Raw genomic sequence first — 21,982 nt, forward strand, 5'->3', positions numbered from 1 at the left:
GCTCTGGTGTTCTGCATTCTGAAGACTCAACGGTTGCTTGGCAGGCTCTGGATATATAGCTTCAGCAGAGGTATCCACATCTGGCAAGAAGATCCGATGGTTTTGGGCTGAGGGCTGATACAAGATCGTAGAGTGCAGTTTGATCAGCCTCATCACCCAAGGAGCATAGAACTGAAGGAAATATGCCCTAGAGGCAATAATAAAGTTATTATTATTTCCTTATAATCATGATAAATGTTTATTATTCATGCTAGAATTGTTTTAACCGGAAACATAATACATGTGTGAATACATAGACAAACAGAGTGTCACTAGTATGCCTCTACTTGACTAGCTCGTTAATCAAAGATGGTTATGTTTCCTAACCATAGACAAAGAGTTGTTATTTCATTAACGAGGTCACATCATTAGTTGAACGATCTGATTGACATGACCCATTCCATTAGCTTAGCACCCGATCGTTTAGTATGTTGCTATTGCTTTCTTCATGACTTATACATGTTCCTATGACTATGAGATTATGCAACTCCCGTTTGCCGGAGGAACACTTTGGGTGCTACCAAACGTCACAACGTAACTGGGTGATTATAAAGGAGCATTACAGGTGTCTCCAAAGGTAGATGTTGGGTTGGCGTATTTCGAGATTAGGATTTGTCACTCCGATTGTCGGAGAGGTATCTCTGGGCCCACTCGGTAATGCACATCACTTAAGCCTTGCAAGCATTGCAACTAAATGAGTTAGTTGCGGGATGATGTATTAAAGAATGAGTAAAGGGACTTGCCGGTAACGAGATTGAACTAGGTATTGGAATACCGACGATCGAATCTCGGTCAAGTAACATACCGATGACAAAGGGAACAACGTATGTTGTTATGCGGTCTGACCGATAAAGATCTTCGTAGAATATGTAGGAGCCAATATGGGCACCTAGGTCCCGCTATTGGTTATTGACCAGAGACGTGTCTCGGTCATGTCTACATTGTTCTCGAACCCGTAGGGTCCGCACGCTTAAGGTTACGATGACAGTTATATTATGAGTTTATGCATTTTGATGTACCGAAGGTTGTTCAGAGTCTCGGATGTGATCACGGACATGACGAGGAGTCTCGAAATGGTCGAGACATAAAGATTGATATATTGGAAGCCTATATTTGGACATCGGAAGTGTTCCGGGTGAAATCGGGATTTTACTGGAGTACCGGGAGGTTACCGGAACCCCCCGGGAGCCATATGGGCCTTAATGGGCTTTAGTGGAAAGGAGAAAGGGGCAGCCCAAGGTGGCCGCACGCCTCCCCCCTCCCCTAGTCCTATTAGGACTAGGAGAGGTGGCCGGCCCCCCTCTCTCTCTTTCCCCCTCGGGGAATCCTAGTCCAACTAGGATTGGGGGGGGGAGTCCTACTCCCGGGAGGAGTAGGACTCCTCCTGCGCCCTCCTCCTGGCCGGCGGCCCCCTCCCCCTTGGCTCCTTTATATACTAAGGCAGAGGCACCCCAGAAACAGAGAAGTTGATCCACGTGATCTATTCCTTAGCCGTGTGCGGTGCCCCCAGCCACCATAGTCCTCGATAATATTGTAGAGGTGCTTAGGCGAAGCCCTGCAGCAGTAGCACATCAAGATCGTCACCACGCCGTCGTGCTGACGGAACTCTTCCCCGACACTTTGCTAGATCGGAGTCCGGGGATCGTCATCGAGCTGAACGTGTGCTCGAACTCGGAGGTGCCGTAGTTTCGGTGCTTGATCGGTTGGATCATGAAGACGTATGACTACTTCCTCTACGTCGTGTCAACGCTTCCGCAGTCGGTCTGCCTGGGTACGTAGACAACACTCTCCCCTCTCGTTGCTATGCATCACATGATCTTGCGTGTGCGTAGAATTTTTTTTGAAATTACTACGAAACCCAACAAGAACTTCAAACCAAATAAATCTGAGCCTGGCGCTGCAAGTTGGCGTATGAAGAAATCCTGTGCGTTGAAGCATTTGCCATGAAGGATACAGAATATCATAGTCTTCATTGCACCCTCAATCTTGGCATTTGGAGAGTGCCCTTTAATAGGCCAGAGAGTCCGCCGAATGATGTGATATATGGTCTTGGGCAGGAACTCAAAGTCTTCAACGAAGAACTCTATTGGATAAGGAGCATCGTGGGGCAATGGCTTCATCATTGAGAGCATCTGACTCATATTTGGTTCAGGCCTCTGGAATATGCTCTCAATAGCTTCAGCATGTAGTTGACAACCTTCCTCGAAGAATTCGCCAGGAGTGGGCAGGCCGGTGAGCTCAATGATATCAAATGCATTGGCTTCATGATGGACATTGCCGGTCATCCACTCCAGGACCCAAGTCTTCGGATCTCTGTTGTATCCTTTAATGTGGAGGGTGGCACAGAACTGAAGCAGAAGCTCTTCATTCCAGTGCTCTTCATCAGTGACAAACTGCAGCAGACCCACTTGCTTAAAGCAATCCAAAGCTTCCTCTAGACAGGGCAGACCAGCAATATCTTCAACTTCAAGGCGCTTGTGCGGGAAGATGCGACCTTGGTTGTATAGGATGCATGAATAGTAGCCGCGCTGAGGATAGCTCCAGAACCTATCTGATGAAATCCGTTCCCTTGAATAGGGGTTCTTGGAGTTGTTGAAAAACGTATTGTCTGCCTTGAAGCTATTGATGTCAAAGGAGCCAGGTGCTGATGCAGGACCTGGAAACCTTGGTAGCCTTGGGACTGGCTTCTGTACATGAGGCCTGTGCTCAGCATGGTAATCAAATTGAGGACCTGCAACAGACTCAGGAACAAAAGTGTCTGGATCAGTAGCCTCGCTGTCTGCTGAAGCTTTTGGTGGGGAGGGCTCCACATTTGCTTCAGTGTGTGTTGTGGCAGCCTCATTTTCAGCCGTCACTTGTGTAGTTGGAGGGACAAACTCAGGCATGTTCTCCTGGAGAACTGTGTCTTGATGGAGCGGGGGAGTGGGTTCTGGTGGTGCTTCTTCATTGTCTTCGGCTGATGCAGCTGGAATTTCTTCAGTATAGACTTGAGGCCTTGGACCTTTGCGAAGCCTGCGGAATGCAGATGACGCCTGTGGGGTTGGAGTGGGCTGGGCCTCAATGTCTTCTTCCTCTTGAGGGCGATCCACCCATGACGCATCTTGTGCAATTGGCGTCAGAGGACGACCAATGCTGATGAGTTCGCTTGTTTCAAGCTGAGGAAGGGCTGCATCATCTTGCACATTGTCCTGGTGACCAATGTCTTCAGCAGCTATGGGGTCGGCTGCTGGAATATCTTCAGCTTCAGGAGCCTCTGTGGGAGTAGGCTCATGAACTGTCAGTTGTCTTTATGCATTGGGGTGAACCATAGAGAGGGGTTCAACCATCAAGGGCTCTGTGAGAGCAGCCCGAGCTTTCTTGATCTTGCGCTTCTTCTTGCTGGGTTCAGAAGGAGAGGCTTCAGAGTGTTTCCTCTTCCTAGCTTCAGCCTCTGCATTTCGTGTCTTTTTGAGCTCTGAAGTAGTTGACCGGCTCTTTGGCTTCGAGACAGTCGTGGCGGTTGGGAAGACAATCAGAATAGCTTCTTGCCTTGGTGCCTCTGGTTCAGCTGGAACAGTCTTCTTCTTTTTCTTTGCAGCCATCTTGGGGTCGATGCCAGGACGCCCAAGTGCCTTGCGCTTTTCGGCCTCATTGTAGGCTTGCACGCATCGTTCAGCCAAAGACTTCATCCGCTCACGTGAGCCCTGAGCTTCTGCACGCTTCTTCAGAAAATTTTCTTTGAGCTCATGCAACATGGTCTTGAAGCTCTTCACTTCCTGCACGCTGAGCCTGGCCATGTGCTGCTTGAACTGAGCCTTTTCATGATCAATTTTCTGCTTCAGTTCAACAATGCGCTGGGCAATGGCAAGTTCTGAAGCAATTGCGCCTTGGAAGCCGACACTGAGGCCAACGGGCAGCTGCAGATCTTCGAAGCTTATGTCAGGTGAGGCAAACCATTCATCGATGAAATTGTGGATGATGGCGACATCAAACAGAGGCAAATTGTTGAAGATTTCAGCTTCTTCTTTACTTTTGATGAGCTGCTCTAGAGCGTCATCTCCAAGATCTTCATCACTTGATAGATCAATGGCTTCGCTGCGCAGAATGGCAGCAGCTGTGAGCTCTTTGCCGGAGTGTGGCTGAGGCACTTTGGCCTTCTAGGGCTTGGAGATGCGGGATATGTCTTCAGACTGCACACTGTCTTCAGGAGGTGCAGTTGCCAATGGCTTCGCCCTTGAGACTTTTGAGGAAGGATCCGGCTTTGAAGCGTTTGGCTTCTTTGATTGCTTTGGCTTCGGTACAGCAGTAGCCTCATTAGACTCAGAGTCAGCTGGAGGGTCATTCACGGCAGTCCCTTGGACTAAGATGTGGATGATGAGGCCCTCAAGGTTGGCAAATGGACCGATGACATTGGGTTCTGCGTAGCGTGTGCCATCTGCCCTTGGTGCGGAGGGGCCAGGGTTGAAGTCTGACCCGAATTTCTTCTTGTTCAGCTTCGCTGATTGTTGGGCAAACTGGAAGTTGCGCTTGAACAGATTGTCGTCAAGACACCAGAGGAGTGACGACTGATGCACATCATCAGGCTGTGGTCCTCGGACCATGCATGGGTAGAAGCCTTGAGCAATGGCTTCATCTCTGGTCCTGGGTATGAGATTCTTGAAACAGATGTCCCCCCATGGTCTCCTGATGGCACTTTTCTCAGCATACTCCTCGGTGACGAAGCGGTATTTGAACCATTGTTCTGCCCAATAGCGTCGAATCCATTGGATTCGAGTCTTGCGCTGCCCATAGTTCTCTTCAGGATCTGTTTTATACATTTCTGCCAGGTCTTCAGGCAGATCTTTGGAAGTTCCTTCACGTCTCTGTCTGCCCCCTTTCTTTGCTTCTGCTTCTGAAGCCATAAACTTTAACTTGAATGGCTTCAAAACTTTCAAAGGCTTCAAAGGCTTTCTTTTACTGGACCAACAAGAACTGGCTTCAGGAGAGTTTATGTCATGCTGTAGGAATTCTGCAAATGAATGCAGACTATGAGAACCGAAGGATTCTCCCACGGACATGTACCTATGACAGCATTAAGGTGCGAGGGAAGGGGAAGAGGTCATATGCATTCTCAGAAGGTTTTGAAGATTAATCAGTTTAGAAGACATTGACCTCATCGTGCGAAGACATTCACTCATAGGTAAGAAGTTGGTTCCAGATTTGTACGAACCCACAAATCAGTACAAGTGAGGAATCTAACTACTTCATGAAGCACAAGTGAATATACTAGGCATGTTATGAGATGCAGATTGAGAGATCTAACTTGTGTGAAGATAAACTTCTTATGGTAGAAAGTGACAGAACCATGAGATCAAAAGGGGCTGTAAAAAGAAGTTTTATTTACCACACTTGGAACTGCTAGACGGAAGTGGGAGATGATGCCGAGCAGTTCAGTCCTCCGTGCCCTAACTTGGCGACGGAAGACACCTACGGCGACGGCGGAGAGGAACGATGTCCGCAGTCGGCGTGAGGACGGCGTCGAGAAGTCGCGGCAGCGAAGCGCTTCGTCGCCGGCGTCGTCGAGTGCTAGCGGTGGCGCTAGGGTTCGTGCGAGGGTGGAAGAAGGAGATAATGACCGCGGTAAGTGTGAATTTATAGGCTCAGGGGCGGCACTGTGCTATTACACAGGTGCCCCTGGCGATTCACATCTGAGGAACGCGTGGCCAGTTTGCGTAAGTTTTGGGTTTGTTCCACGTCCCACGCACGCCTGGATTGTCGGGCGGTCGTTCCTGCTTCTCCGGATTTTATGTGGAGGAATGAGCATTGAAAACGGACTTTATGGTTGTCTCTATATCTTCTGCTGACAAGGACGCAGTGAAGACATTCGACAGTTTCAATAGAATGCATATGACTTGGAGAGATAGAATTTGAGATAGAAAGCATAGAGAGATTAGGGTCCGATCACATTCACTTAGTTCAAAAGATTCAACCAAGAAGACATAGCTATAAGTGAATGCTGTAGAGGACAGAACACTAGTATGTATATATATCTATATAATCAGTGTAGTGAAGATAATCATGAAGACATGTTAAGTTCGAAGCCAAACCAAATGTGAAGATATTGCAAGGTAACGCCATGAGTGAAACACTTCAATATAGAACGTTTGGTGGTGGCGTTACCCACCGTATAGGAAGTATTAGACCCAGACACAGCGCACAATTATTGTGGCGCTCCGAAGTCAAATTCCACATTAATGTATTCACACTTAGAATGTATGTCTTCATTGATTGAAGATATACTTTACTTTGTGTGTTGCACATCTAAGTCATCAATTTGCATAAGTGTTAGGATGTGTGCCTGATCACAGGACATTTGAGGATTCCAGGATATTTAGCTCACACCGTAACTTGCAAAATCTCTTCTCATCCAAGGGCTTGGTGAAGATATCTGCCAATTGTTCTTCAGTGTTGACGTGTATGATATCAATGTCTTCCTTCACAACATGATCTCTGAGAAAGTGATGACGAATTTCAATGTGCTTTGTCTTCGAGTGCTGAACTGGGTTGTTGGCAATCTTGATGGCGCTTTCGTTGTCGCAGTAAAGTGGCACTTGCTTCAGATGAATGCCATAGTCCTTGAGTGTTTGCTTCATCCACAGAAGCTGAGCGCAGCAAGATCCAGCAGCAATGTATTCAGATTCAGCAGTGGAGAGAGATACACAGTTCTGCTTCTTTGAAGACCAACATACAAGTGATCGTCCCAGAAAGTGACATGTGCCTGATGTAGACTTGCGATCAACTTTGTCACCAGCATAATCAGCATCCGAAAATCCAACCAAATCAAACTCTGAGCCCTTGGATACCATAATCCTAGAGTTGGGGTGTGAGCCAAATATCGAAGAATTCGCTTCACAGCTAAGTGATGCGACTCCTTTGGTGCCGCTTGAAATCGAGCACACATGCAAACACTAAGCATAATATCTGGCCTAGATGCACATAAATAAAGCAAAGAACCAATCATGGAGCGGTATACCTTTTGATCGAACTCTTTACCATTGTCGTCAGGACCTAGATGATGTTTGGCTGGCATTGGTGTTGTGAAGCCTTTGCAGTCTTGCATACCGAACTTCTTCAGGCAATCTTTGAGATACTTCTCTTGAGATATGAAGATGCCATTGCGTTGTTGTCGTATTTGAAGACCAAGGAAGAACTTCAGCTCCCCCATCATGGACATCTGATATTGCTCTTGCATCATATATCCAAACTCTTCACTGTACTTCTGATTGGTGCAGCCGAAGATAATGTCATCCACATATATTTGGCACACAAACAGTTCACCATCATATGTCTTCGTGAAAAGAGTGGGATCCAGGGAACCAGGTATGAAGCCTTTGCTCTTCAGGAAGTATTTGAGTGTGTCATACCAGGCCCTAGGGGCTTGTTTGAGGCCATACAGTGCCTTGTTGAGCTTGTATACCATGTCAGGATGTTTTGGATTTTCAAAGCCAGGCGGTTGTGCAACATACACTTCTTCTTCAATCTTGCCATTGAGAAAGGCACTTTTCACATCCATTTGATATAGAAGTATGTTATGATGATTTGCATAGGCCAGCAGTATGCGTATGGCTTCAAGCCTAGCCACAGGAGCAAATGTTTCATCGAAGTCAATGCCCTCCACTTGAGTATATCCTTGAGCAACGAGACGAGCTTTGTTTCTGACAACTTGACCATGCTCATCTTGCTTGTTGCGGTATATCCATTTGGTGCCTATTATGTTGTGCTTCCGTGGATCAGGACGCTTAACCAGTTCCCATACATTATTCAGCTCAAACTGTTGAAGCTCTTCTTGCATAGCTTGAATCCATTCAGGTTCCATGAAGGCTTCTTCAACTTTCTTGGGTTCTGATATTGAGACGAATGCGAAGTGCCCACAGAAATTTGCTAGCTGAGTTGCCCTTGAACGAGTGAGTGGACCAGGTGCATTGATGCTGTCAATTATTCTGTCAATCTGCACTTCATTGGCAACACGAGGATGTACAGGGCGAAGACTTTGCTCTTGCTGATCTGTGTTGTTGTTGGGAGGAATGTCTTCAGGCTGAGCATTGTCTTCATGTTGATCAGGTGCTGAGATGATAAGTTCTTCTTCAGGATGAGCTTCAGAAGGTATAATCTCTCCAGTTCCCATAAGCTTGATTGATTCACTAGCTGGAACTTCATCTAGCACATTTGGCAGTTGCTCTCTTTGTGAACCATTTGTCTCATCGAACCGCACATCCACTGTTTCAACAACTTTGTAATGAAAGAGGTTGAAGACTCTGTAGGAGTGCGAATCCTTTCCATATCCAAGCATAAAGCCCTCATGTGCTTTTGGTGCAAACTTTGAGGTGTGGTGTGGGTCCTTGATCCAGCACCTTGAGCCAAATACTCTGAAGTAACTGACATTTGGCTTCTTGCCAGTTAGGAGTTCATAAGATGTCTTGTTCAGAAGCTTGTGAAGATAAACACGATTGATTGTATGGCATGCAGTGTCAATGGCTTCAGTCCAGAATTTTCTTGGAGTCTTGTATTCATCTAGCATCGTTCTGGCCATCTCAATGAGTGTTCTATTCTTGCGTTCGACGATGCCATTCTGCTGTGGCGTGTACGGAGCTGAGAATTCATGTGTGATGCCCAAGGTATCAAGATATGTATCAAGGCCAATGTTCTTGAATTCAGTGCCATTGTCACTTCTGATGTGCTTTATCTTGGCGCCAAAATTGTTCATAGCTCGATTGGCGAAGCGTCTGAAGACATCCTGCACTTCAGTCTTGTAAAGGATTATGTGCACCCAAGTATATCTAGAGTAATCATCAACAATCACGAAGCCATAGAGGCAAGCAGTAGTAGTAAAAGTTGAGTAATGAGTGGGACCGAAAAGATCCATGTGGAGCAGTTCGAAGGGTTGAGTAGTAGTCATGATTGTCTTCGAAGGATGTTTTGCCCTTGTCATCTTCCCTGCTTCACAGGCACCGCATAAGTGATCTTTCTTGAACTTGACGCCCTCGATGCCTATGACATGCTTCTTCTTCGCAAGGGTGTGGAGGTTCCTCATGCCAGCATGCCCAAGCCTCCGATGCCAAAGCCAGCATTCTGAAGCTTTTGCAAGAAGACATACTGCAAGTTGTGGCCCTGCCGAGAAATCTACCACATACAAATCATCTTTCCGATACCCTTCAAACACTAGAGACTTGTCAGATTCCATTAGTACTAGGCAACGATATTTTCCAAACATTACGATCATGTTCAAATCGCAAAGCATTGAGACAGACATTAAGTTGAAGCCAAGGGATTCAACAAGCATGACTTTATCCATGTGTTGATCCTTTGAGATTGCAACTCTACCTAGACCCAATACCTTACTTTTACCAGTGTCAGCAAATGTGATGTGGCTCTTGTCGGATGGACGTAAGGTTGAGTCCATAAGAAGGCTTCTTTTGCCAGTCATGTGATTTGTACACCCACTGTCAATAATCCATTCTGAAGACTTTGAAGTCGCTGGTGTCATACCCTACAGTGCAGTTAGGGGGATAGGCTTCACGAAGAGAATTGTGAAGCAAAAACATTTGACGAACCAGTGGGTTATGAAAACTTAGATCCAGATTAGGACTAATAGGGAGAGTAGCATGCGATTCAGGAACGAAGTACATAATGATGCCATTCGGGCATTTTATCTTGCGCCCTACAAGATTTTTAAGGTCCCCAACAATAGCATCAGAAGATTTTGTTTTTCTGCTGGAGACCTTTCCCTGCAAAAGAGAGTTAAGCTTTCTTAACCACCCACATCTTCAAGGGTGGCTTAGAAGCAATAAGTCTAAGTGCAGCATCTTAGAATTTTGGCTTTGAAGCCTTAGCAAACAGTCTTGCAGGTGGACAATAATACTCATAGGAATAAGCAGAATAATTTTTGGTCATATGAACATGATGGTTCGATGAACCGCTCTCATATTCATATGACTGAGTATGGTTTCCCTGCAAAACATTTGCGTTAGTGTGACTCAGGTGAGTCCTCTGATTGTATGAAGCCTTTGGACCATATGAAGCCTTTGGTCTGAGGTTTGTCTTCTTCAAGTGAGGTGTCATGAAGACATTCACAGGAAGATTTTCCAGACACTTTTTCGGAACCCAGATCTTCTTCATAGGCGGTCCATTCCTGCAGTTAGTACCAATGTACCTGGCAAACACTTCACCATTCTGATTTTTAAACAGTTTATAGTTTGCATCAAAGGATTCATCAATAATAATGGGGTTAGCACATGTGAAGCCAGATAAATTGGATGGATCTGCTGAAGTTTCCTTTGCAGCAACCCATGTGGTTTTGGGGTACTGCTCAGGTTTCCAGTAAGAGCCATCTACATTTATTTTCCTTACGAACCCAACACCCTCTTTCCTAGGGTTTCGGTTCAGAATCTGCTTCTTGAGGACATCACATAATGTCTGATGTCCTTTAAGACTTTTGTACATCCCCGTTTCAAGCAATGTCTTCAACCTAGCATTCTCATCAGCAATAGCAGTGGTATCCTCAGCAGAGGGGTTAGTTACCACATCAACAGTTGAAGATATTGCAACATCAATAGTAGTGGAACATTCAACAACAGAAGTAGCATTATCACGCTCAATGCATTTAAGACATGGTGGTTCAAATCCTTCCTGAGCGGAACTGATCTGTTCGGCGCGAAGTGACTCGTTTTCCTTTTGAAGATCTTCATGAGCCTCTCTCAACTTCTCAAGTTCTTGCTTCCTTTGAAGATAATCATAGGAAAGCTTTCATGAGTTGTTGAGAGAGTATCAAGACGATCTTCAAGTTCCTGATACTTAACGTGAAGATTTTTATGTCTTCAATTAAGGATTCAGATCGAGTCATTTCAGTACCCAACAGATCATCGCTTCTGTCTAACAGTTTTTGAATATGTTCCATAGCTTTCTGTTGTTCAGTTGCAATTTTAGCAAGTGTTTTGTAGCTGGGTTTTGAATCACAGTCAGAGTCATCGTCACTAGATGTTTGATAGCGAGTAGTGTGTGTGTTTACCTTGGCACCGCGTGCCATGAAGCAGTAGGTAGGAGTGGAGTCGTTCTTGTCATTTGCGTCGGTGTCGGTGATGCAGTCATTGTCTTCAGTGTTGAAGATGGACTTGGCGATGTATGCTGTAGCCAGACTCGCAATGCCAGAATCAGACTCCTCCTCAGACTCCACCTCTGCCTCCTCAGAAGCGGACTCCTCCTCTGAATCCATTTCCTTGCCAACAAACGCACGTGCCTTGCCAGATGAGCTCTTCTTGTGTGATGAAGACTTTGAGGAAGACTTGGAAGAAGACTTTGAGTATTTCTTCTTCTTCTTGTCGTCAGAATCATATTCCTTGCTCTTCTTCTTCCTTCTGTTCTCATTGTCCCACTGTGGACACTCAGATATGAAGTGTCCAGTTTTCTTGCACTTGTGACATGTTTTCTTCTGATAGTCATGAGCAGAAGCTTCATCATTCCTTGAGCTTGATCGTGAAGATTTTATGAAGCCTTTCTTCTTGGTGAATTTTTGGAACTTCTTCACTAGCATTGCAAGTTCCCTTCCAATGTCTTCAGGATCATCAGAACTGCTGTCAGATTCTTCTTCAGATGAGGAAACATCTTTTGCCTTCAAGGCACGAGTTCGCCCATAGTTTGGACCGTAGATATCTCTTTTCTCAGAAAGCTGAAACTCATGTGTGTTGAGCCTCTCAAGTATGTCAGACGGATCGAGTGTCTTGAAATCAGGACGTTCTTGAATCATCAGGGCTAGGATGTCAAATGAACTATCAAGTGATCTCAGCAGCGTCTTGACGACTTCATGTTTGGTGATCTTAGTGGCGCCGAGGGCTTGAAGCTCATTTGTGATGTCAGTGAGCCGGTCAAATGTGTGCTGGACATTCTCATTGTCATTTCGCTTGAAGCGGTTGAAGAGGTTGCGAAGAACACTGATTCTTTGATCTCTCTGGGTTGAGACGCCTTCATTGACCTTGGAGAGCCAGTCCCATAGCAGCTTGGATGTCTTCAAGGCACTCACACGGCCATACTGTCCTTTTGTCAGATGACCACATATGATATTTTTGGCAGTAGAGTCCAGTTGAGTGAACTTCTTGACATCAGCAGCAGTGACACCTTCTCCAGCCTTGGGAACACCGTTCTCGACAACATACCATAGGTCGACGTCAATGGCTTCAAGATGCATGTGCATCTTATTCTTCCAGTAGGAATATTCAGTTCCATCGAAGACGGGGCACGCAACGGAGACTTTGATTATCCCTGCAGTCGACATAGCTAAAACTCCAGGTGGTTAAACCGAATCACACAGAACAAGGGAGCACCTTGCTCTGATACCAATTGAAAGTGCGTTATATCGACTAGAGGGGGGGTGAATAGGCGATTTTTATGAAAGTCTTCAAAACGTGGGAGTTATGAAGACAAACAGTGAAGACTTTGCCTATTACTATGCAGCGGAAGTTAGATTACACTAGGCAAGCCATGGTCAAGTATTCAATAGAGTGAAAGCACAAAGACAAACAGCTCCAGTGTAATAAGGATCAAGTAGGAAGAAGTTATGAAGCCAAACAGATCATACATTCACGTTGTGAAGACAAAAGATAGAGCAAGCATGCAATGGCTTCACAATGAGTAACAGTAAGAAAAAGGAAGTGAAGATGAAACCAGTGACTCGTTGAAGACAATGATGTGTTGGACCAGTTCCAGTTGCTGTGACAACTATACGTCTGGTTGGAGCGGCTAGGTAATTAAACCTTAGGACACACAGTCCCGGACACCCAGTCCTGAACACGCAGCTCAGGACACCAAGTCCTCACCGTATTCTCCTTGAGCTAAGGTCACATAGTCCTCGCCCAATCACTCTGGTAAGTCTTCAAGGTAGACTTCCAAACCTTCACAGACTTTGTTCACTGGCAATCCACAATGTCTCTTGGATGCTCTGAACGCGACGCCTAACCGTCTGGAGGATTCACAGTCCTCAAGTGTAATAAGTCTTCAGATCACACAGACAATAAGACTTAAGTGATGCCCAATGTTCTCTGGCTCTGGGTGGTTAGGGCTTTTCTCCTCGCTAGGAATTTTCTCTCAAAGGCTTCGAGGTGGGTTGCTCTCAAACGACAAAAGCCGTGCACTGAAATCTGAGCAGCCAACCGTTTATGGTTGTAGGGGGTGGGCTATTTATAGCCACTTGGCAACCCGACCTGATTTGTCCGAAATGACCCTGGGTCACTAAGGAACTGACACGTGTCGCAACGGTCAGATTTCAAACTCTCATGGTAACTTTACTTGGGCTACAAGCAAAGCTGACTTGTCCGGCTCTGGACAAGATTCTCTCTCATTGTCTTCACTCGAAGACATAGGTTTTTGGTTTAGGCATCACTTCAGTCATTCTGACTGGTTCTCCTGGACCCTACTTAACAGTACGGTGGTTCCTATGACTCAACACAAAAGAAAAAGAACTACGAAAGATCTAAGTCTTCGAGCTCCATAGGCTTCATAACGTGTCTTCTTTTGTCATAGTCTTCAAAGTGAATATCTTCATATACCACCTTTGACTTCAATGTCTTCATATATTTTTGGGGGTCATCTCTGGTAGTAAAACCGAATCAATGAGGGACTTCTACCTGTGTTATCCTGCAATTCTCACAAACACATTAGTCCCTCAACTAGGTTTGTCGTCAATACTCCAAAACTAACTAGGGGTGGCACTAGATGCACTTACATAAAGCTTCAACTATAGTCAACAAAAGTAATATTAGGACACACAAACCCCCTGAGCAAATTAAAGTTGAACCTAAAATTGCTATGGTTAAGGATCTCTTGGCCGATAATATTGATGGGCATGTTATTTACTTCTGCAATGAAGCTGTTAGAATTGCTAGACCTGATGCTAAAAATAAACATAGACCTGTTGTAGGCATGCCTGTTATTTACGTTAAAATAGGGGATCATTGTTATCATGGCTTATGTGATATGGGTGCTAGTGCAAGTGAAATACCTCATTCCTTATACAAATAAATTATGCATGATATTGCACCTACTTAGATAGTAGAAGAGATTGATGTTACGATTAAGCTTGTTAATAGAGATACTATTTCACCAGTTGGGATTGTTTGAGATGTTGAAGTCTTGTGTGGGAAAGCTAAATATCCTGCTGATTTTCTTGTTCTTGGTTCCCCACACGATGACTTTTGTCCCATTATATTTGGTAGACCCTTCTTGAATAATGTTAATGCTAAGATAGACTGCAACAAGGATATTGTTTCTGTTGGTTTAGGGGATATGTCTCATGAGTTTAATTTGGCTAATTTTCGTAGACAACCCCGTGATGAGGAATTGCCTAGTAAAGATGAAATTATTGGTCTTGCTTCTATTGTCGTGCCTCCTACTGATCTTTTAGAACAATATTTGCTAGACCATGAAAATGATATGTATATGAATGAAAGAAGGGAAATAGATGAAGTATTCTTTAAACAAGGACCTATTCTGAAACACAACTTGCCTGTTGAAATCTTAGGGGATCCTCCTCCACCCAAGGGTGATCCCGTGTTTGAGCTTAAACCATTGCCTGATACTCTTAAATATGCTTATCTTTATGAAAAGAAGATATATCCTGTTATTATTAGTGCTAACCTTTCAGAGCATGAAGAAGATATATTATTGAAAACTCTGTAGAAGCACCGTGCTGCTATTGGATATACTCTTGATTGTCGTATGTGTGGTTCCAGCAAACCCTTGAGGTTCGAACACTGGGGTGCGCACGAAGTCTTTTCCTTCCGCAGATCTACGCCCTAGCTCACTAAGATCTCACGGACGAACTCGACGAACTCGCAACACAGAAAGACACGAGGTTTATACTGGTTCGGGGCACCGTTGTGGTATAATACCCTACTCCAGTGTGGTGGTGGTGGATTGCCTCTAGGGCTAATGATGAATAGTACAAGGGAAGAACAGCCTCCTGAGGTTGAGGTGTTCTTGAGCTCGATGAGCTTGTGTGTGTGAGGATGGTCTGAATGATCTGTCGGGCTCTGTCCCCCTCTCTCCCCTTCTCATTGTGGTGGCTAGCTCTACTTATATAGGCCCTGGTCGTCTTCCCAAATATCGAGCGGGAAGGGAGCCAACAATGGCGGGCTAATTCAAAAGGGGGACAACTAGTACAAGCTATCCTGACAAAAGTGGTCTTCGCCTGCCAAAGGCTCTGGTGGTGATGCCGTCTTGGGCTCCACGATGACCTCCATCTTGCCGTCCTCCTGGTCTTGGTCTCGTTGCACCAATATAGCAACCTTTGCCTGATGCCTCGGTACTCTTCGCCTGTGCTAGCCTCCTTAGCACCAAAGAGGAAACAAGGACGATGCGCGCGCTGGCGCCCGCCTGGTGTCGTGCGTCATGTCTCACATCACGAGGCTCTCGTGAGGTTTGCCCCTCCTTGCTATCTCCGCTCCTCGTGAGCCTGCCCGGCTAGGCCACTCCCAAGGAGGTCTTGCGTCATCCGCCTCCTGAGGCTTGGACCGTCGCAAGGGTCTTAGATGGTTTGCTGGTGAAGATGGGCCGTACGGCCTGCTGGCTCAGCCATGCCGCGGGCCGCAGGCAGGCAAGTCTGGGGACCCCCGTTCCCAGGACGCCGACAGTAGCCCCCGGGCCCAAGGTGCACTCGGGCTTGGCTTCACGGTGAAGCCGAGGGCCAATTTCGGAGCACCGCGGGCCCCAAAAGCCTGCGGCCTCGATGGACGCGTGGTGGATGATTGGACGTGGGCGTATCCGCTTCCCCACACTGCCCTTGAATCCGCCTGGCTATGCGGCCCCGCCTCTCACATAGTTATTCTTTTTCCGCCACACCCGTCTCTTCCAATCTCCCTGCTGCCTCGACGCTCTGCTCCACCTTCTCAGTCCGACCTGTGCTCCGCCCGCTTCACCGCCATGGCGCCGAAACAAACAAAGAAGGGGAAAAAACCTCTGTCCTCGCCGACTGCGCCTCCATCCTTCGAGCCGGTGCTCGGACGGCCTCGGGTGCTCAACGACGAGGCCATGGAAAAGGTGTGCCCCATGCTCGCCTCCAGTTTCAACAAGTGGGGAGAGACGTCGGCTTGGCCCGGGTCTCACACCAGCATGGCCCAGGCAGTTACCGAGGTTCCAATCTTCATTTATGCCCTCTGGGCTGGCCTGATTCCTCCCTTCTCCGCCTTCTTCAATGCGGTGCTCGAGCATTATCAGATCCACATGCTCCATCTCGATCCTCCGGCTGTGACCCTTCTCGCCTTCTTTGCCTTCGTGTGCGAGGCCATGGTGGGCATTGCCCCCTCCGTGGCACTCCTCTGCCACTTCTTCTCGTTGCATCTCACCGGTCCCCGGTAGAGCTCGGGGTGTGTGGGCTTCCAGGCTGTGGCTGCGACAGCAGGCATGGGGATCGACTTCGAGCTCCCTTCATCCATGAGCGAGTTCCGTACGCGATGGGTGTTTGTCGATGCCGGCGTGCTCAATCCTCTGCTCCAAGCTCCGGTGGGGCCTACTATTCCAAACTCCGGCTGGGGCCATGAGAAGCTCACGAGCCCCTGCCTTGCCCCCGTCTGGGCCAGGTTGAGGTGGTTGAAGGACCTTGGCGTGACTACGCCCATGGTGGTGAGGGAGTTCGTCAGGCGTCGAGTTGCTCCACTCCAGCGCCATTCTCGCCCGATGTGGGACTTGCTCAGCAGACGGGACAACATGAGGTTTCAGGAGGAGGGGCTTCCTCTCGCTGTGCGGCAGACAGTGCTCACGGTCCTGTCAGGTGTCCCTCTGCCAAATGAGATGCCCAGGAACAGTTGCATGTTGTACCGCTACGAGAACAAAGCCACATCTGCCGCAAACATGTCTTCCTTTGATGAGTGGGGGTTGCGCCCAGTCGGCTTGGTGGGGCCTCGCGAGAACCCCGTCATCATGGTCCCCTTCTTCGCCGCCGGTGCCGGGCTAGCCCCAGGTGACGATGCAGGGGAGCGAGCCGCGATGGGGGCCGGCGGCTCTGGTGCTGAGGAGCACATGTCGTGTGGTGATCCGGGGACGTCATCCTCGGGAGCCTGCGACCCCCCTCGTGAGGCGTCGGTTGCCGAGGAGATGCGGCATGCGGCTCCCAAGGCTGAGGCTCCTGGAGCCTCAGGAAGTCGCAGTGGGAAGGAGATGGGCTGTTCGGCTCAGCCGGGCTCCCCTGAGTCCATCCCTCTTGGGTCTTCTTCGGCTCCGCCGCGCACCGGCCATCACGTCTAGCGCTTCGGTCGCCTCTGTGTGGACTTCGAGGAGCTCCGCAAGAGGAAGGGATCTCCGAGCGGCAGCGGTATCTTCGGGCCGTTGAAGTGACGAAAGTACATCGCCGTCGACGAGTAAGTACCTTGTCTTGGTGATCTTCTATGTGCCTCCTTCCTTTCCTGACGACTATCCCCTCAGGACCCCTTCTGCTAAGACCGTGAAATCTCCAAAGAAGGAGCTCCCTCTCGTCCCGTTGCACCCGCCAAGCTCCAGCGCTACAGGCTCGGGCGCTGCCCATGGTGTAGGGTCAGCCATGGGAATTGGTCCGTCATCAAGGTGCCTCGAGCTTGCGCCTTCGCCGTCCTTTCTTCATGGCCTTGCTCAGAGAGCAGCAGGTGTGCCAAGGGCTCCTCCCCTGGTCACGGTCGGTGGCTGTCTGGCCTCGATCCTGGGGTCTTCTTCAAGCAGCGGGCCTTGTTCGGTTCGGGCCCCTCGCGAGGGTCGGCTGGCGCCTGGGACCGCGCCAGCCCCCAGCCCCCAATCGGGAGGTGGCGCGCAACTTGATGCTCCACCCGCCGCCCCTGAGGTGGAGGACGAGGTGGGTCGAGCATTCGAGCTCGAGCGCGGGCACAGCGTAGTCCACCACGAGCTCTTCCAGGAGGCGATGGGCGCAATGAACCGCCTTGGTGCAGAGCTTGCTGGCGTCGACTCGCGTCTTGAGGCTGAAGGTCTTCGGTTGGTGGAGGAGCGGCACAAGCTGCGAGTGGCTATCAACCTTGGTCGCTATCAGCGCGACCTCGAGAACGCGAAGGCCGAGGCGTCCCTCAAGATTTCCAATGAGGCCCGCTCGCGAGCTTTTGAAGAAGCTCGAAAGGCCGATTGCCGCCGTGAGGCTGCGGAGGAGCGCGCGTGGGAGCTTCAGGCCTGGAGCGCGTCCCTTGAGCAGCAGGTAGAGGTGCGTGGGGCCACTCTTGCATCGCTGAGGGGGACGCCTGCGGAGGAAGAGGAGGTCCGGCATCGCGAGGAGACGCTGGCCCTGGAAGCCGTGGAGCGCAGCCTTGAGCTCGAGCGACTGGAGACGAGGGAGTGTCAAGTCGCGCAAGCAGAAGATGCCATCGGGGCCCACAAAGCCGGAGTCGAGGAGGAGATCAATCGCCGGGTGGCCCAGGTTCGCGCGGATCTGTAGGGCAGGTACGACTTGAAGTTGAAGCTCGCCGGGCTAGAGGGCGCGGGCAGGGCCGCCGCCCTCAGACCCAGGTTGGACGAGGCTGAGAGGCGTGCGGAGGCCACAGCCGCCGCCCTGGTTATGGCGCAGGCGGACTTGGCCTCCGCCCGCGCCGAGCTACTTTCCCTCCGGAGACGAGTTGACGATGCCGAGGCCGTCGCTCGGCAAAATAGGGAGGAAGTGCTCCAGCGCCGAACACTGGAGCGCGAGCATGCCCCTATGCTTCAAGACCTTCGGAACAGGGCCAACACCACCCTGGGTTACATCTGCGACGAGAACGCCCCGGCCCCTCACTCGAACGACTACGCCAGCCACATGATCTTCTTCACCGAGGTGGTGACGCGCCTGGAGGCTCACTCTGCCAGAGCTCGGCAGCTTGTGGAAGAGAGGGGTCATGGCCTGCTTTAGCGCGCCTTCTCCCGTGTCTTCAGCCATCTTCTAAATGTCGGCCCCAACTTCGACTTCGACGTCGCCATTGCCCCCGTACCCACGGCTGTCCGGGGCGACCTGGCGTGCTGGGTAGAGGACCATGTCGACGCGTTGGTCAGGGCTTTCACCTCGGAGGATGATGCGGTGGTGGTCATCGCGGATGAAGGTGACGTGGTCGATGACGGTGATGGGGTCGTCGTCGACGGCGGCGACGATTCTGATGAAGATGATGACAACGCGAGTGACGCGTCCACGGGTGATGTAGCGAGTGATATCTCTGGCTGATCCCATGTTCGCCTGTTGTTTCATCCTGCACGCAAAACTCGGGCGTGGCCCTTGGAAGACTTGTAAGAGCATTTTGAGAGGGGGAGCCCCTCGTGTAAGCAAATTGCATTTTTTTACTTTCCTATGCGATGTGGGTATGTGTCCTTGTGAGCTCATGAAGCTGGGGGTGAGCTCCCCGATGTGGTTTACCTTAGTCAGCGCCAGCTTAGGGCTGGGTCGTGAGGCGATGAGTTCTTAAGAATCCTGCGGAGCTTATCGCTCCATTTGAGGGGGCCCCGTAAGAGGTGAGCACCTGGTGTAGTGCTAGCGCGTGCTTGATGAGCAGGTGCTTTGCGCGGTCCAGATCGCGAGGAGCTTTGTGAGGCAAAGGCGATGGACATGAGTCCCAAACCAAACGAGATCCAGAAGGCAAGAAACGGCTCGAACGAGAAAATGTACCCCCCGCGCGCATCGATAAAAAAATCAGCTTCAACTTAAGTCCAGATCCAGAAAGCAAAGCCACAGAAAGAGAGATCCAAAGCAAAAGGCCGCATCCGGCACCTAGTCTAGTCTTCGGGTCTTCAAGTCTTCTCACCAGCGCGGAGCTAAGTGCCACCACTAGGCGTGAGAGGGAGCCCCAGTGCCTGAGGCCGGCGCTCCTGAGACTCCGGGGCATGTACAGCCCCAACTCATTATTACATGAGAGTGTCATGGGCGGTGAGCTTCACAGGCACCGGGCCTTCTTCACAAGTACCGGCCTTGCTTCATATCGCCAGACGAGGGACCCGCCATGCGCCACCCTCGACCTCCTTTGAGCCGACCGGTCACCATGACAACACAAAAGAGGGAAAGGGGACGCCAGCGGCTCCCTTGGTGACCACGGGTCCTCTGCCGGGGGAAGGGTTGTGGAGGCCACCCCGGCAGAGGGCCTACCTCCGGGTGTCCCCTGGTTTCGCGTGCCTTGGGGAGGGGCCTTGCTCCTGGCTCCCTCCCGGCGGCCCCCAACATCTCCCTTGTTGGAACGGGTGCCGCCATGCCAGGGTCGTCGGTCGACGCTGCCACCTGATTCATCTGGAGCCCATGGTTAGCATAAGCCTGCTTTTGAGAGATTAGCGGTACCCTGTAGTTGCCGTTGACGGTGCGATCGTTGTGGTTCTCCGTTGGTTCTTGGAAGGCCTCGACTCCTAGCGCCTCCTCTCCCCAATCTTCTCCAATGAATGAGCCGGGGTCGTCCTCTGGTGTGTACCCTTGGTCCATCATGCGGGGCACGTAGGCTTCCGGGGTCGTCACCCCGAACACCTTGCCGTGGTGCTCCACGCTCCATGTTGCTCGACCCATGGTGGCGCCCTAGGGATGACTGTATGTCATCCTGCTGGGACCGTGGGGGGCGATGCTTGCGCCCGTGCCCGCCGCGGGCGGCATGGGGGAGTTGGAGCCCCCTACGCCGCCGGTCGTGCTGATGTTGATGAAGCCCCCGGGCGTAATTGATGGTGCGGATGTGGTGAGGTTCGCCGTGCAGCCCGGCAGTGGCCTGGGAAGGAAGTTGATAGCAGAAGGGTGGTGCTCCCAACGCTGCTGCATCCAGCAGCTCGGCAACACGCTCCAGCAGTGTGTCCCGACCGCTTTCCATCAGTCTGCACCGTAGCAGCTCCCTTGCCACGGTGAGCGCTGCCCGCATGTTTGTTTGCTCCCGCCGTGAGTGCGGCGGCGTTGCTGCGGCATGGCTCACTGCTCTTGCGGTGGCCCGTACCTGCCGTGGGGTGAGGGTGGATGACGCCTGGCCGTGTTGCTCGTGCCCGGCAGAGTTTGGCGGCGCCCGTGCCGCCTGGAGTACGGGGTCGATACCTTCATGGGCAGGCGGCACTGCCCGGGCTGGCCAGGCTGCGCAGCGGTCGGAGCCGGCCCTTGAGTCGCCAGACATCGTGGCTGAGGAGCGTCGACGAGCTGGCCGGTGGAGGAGTAGCTCCGGTGCACCCCTACCTGGCGCGCCAAATGTCGGATGTGGCGTTCCGGCAAACCCTTGAGATTCAAACATTGGGGTGCGCGCGAAGTCTTTTCCTTCCACCGATCTACGCCCTAGCTCACTAAGATCTCGCGGACGAACTCGACAAACTCGCAACACAGAAAGACACAAGGTTTATACTGGTTCGGGCCAACATTGTGGTGTAATACCCTACTCCAGTGTGGTGGTGGTGGATTGCCTCTAGGGCTAATGGTGAACAGTACAAGGGAAGAACAACCTCCTGAGGTTGAGGTGTTCTTGAGCTCGATGAGCTTGTGTGTGTGAGGATGGTCTAAATGATCCGTCAGGCTCTGTCCACCTCTCTCCCCTTCTCTTTGTGGTGGCAAGCTCTACTTATATAGGCCCTGGTCCTCTTCCCAAATATCGAGCGGGAAGGGAGCCAACAATGGCGGGCTAATTCAAAGGGGGACAGCTAGTACAAGCTATCCTGACAAAAGTGGTCTTCGCCTGCCAAAGGCTCTAGTGGTGACGCCGTCTTGGGCTCCACGATGACCTCCGTCTTCCCGTCCTCCTGCTCTTGGTCTCGTTGCACCAATATAGCAACCTTTGCCTGATGCTTCAGTTCTCTTCGCCTGCACTGGCCTCCTTAGCACCAAATAGGAAACAAGGACACTGCACGCGCTGGCGCCTGCCTGGTGCCCGCCTGGTGTCGTGCGTCATGGCTCACGTCACGAGGGTCTCGTGAGGTTTGCCCCGCCTTGATATCTCCGCTCCTCGTGAGCCTGCCCGGCTAGGCCACTCCTGAGGAGGTCTTGCGTCGTTTGCCTCGCGAGGGTCTT

The sequence above is a fragment of the Triticum aestivum genome, chromosome 5A, assembly GCF_018294505.1.
Source record: "Triticum aestivum cultivar Chinese Spring chromosome 5A, IWGSC CS RefSeq v2.1, whole genome shotgun sequence".
Taxonomy (NCBI): Eukaryota; Viridiplantae; Streptophyta; class Magnoliopsida; order Poales; family Poaceae; genus Triticum; species Triticum aestivum.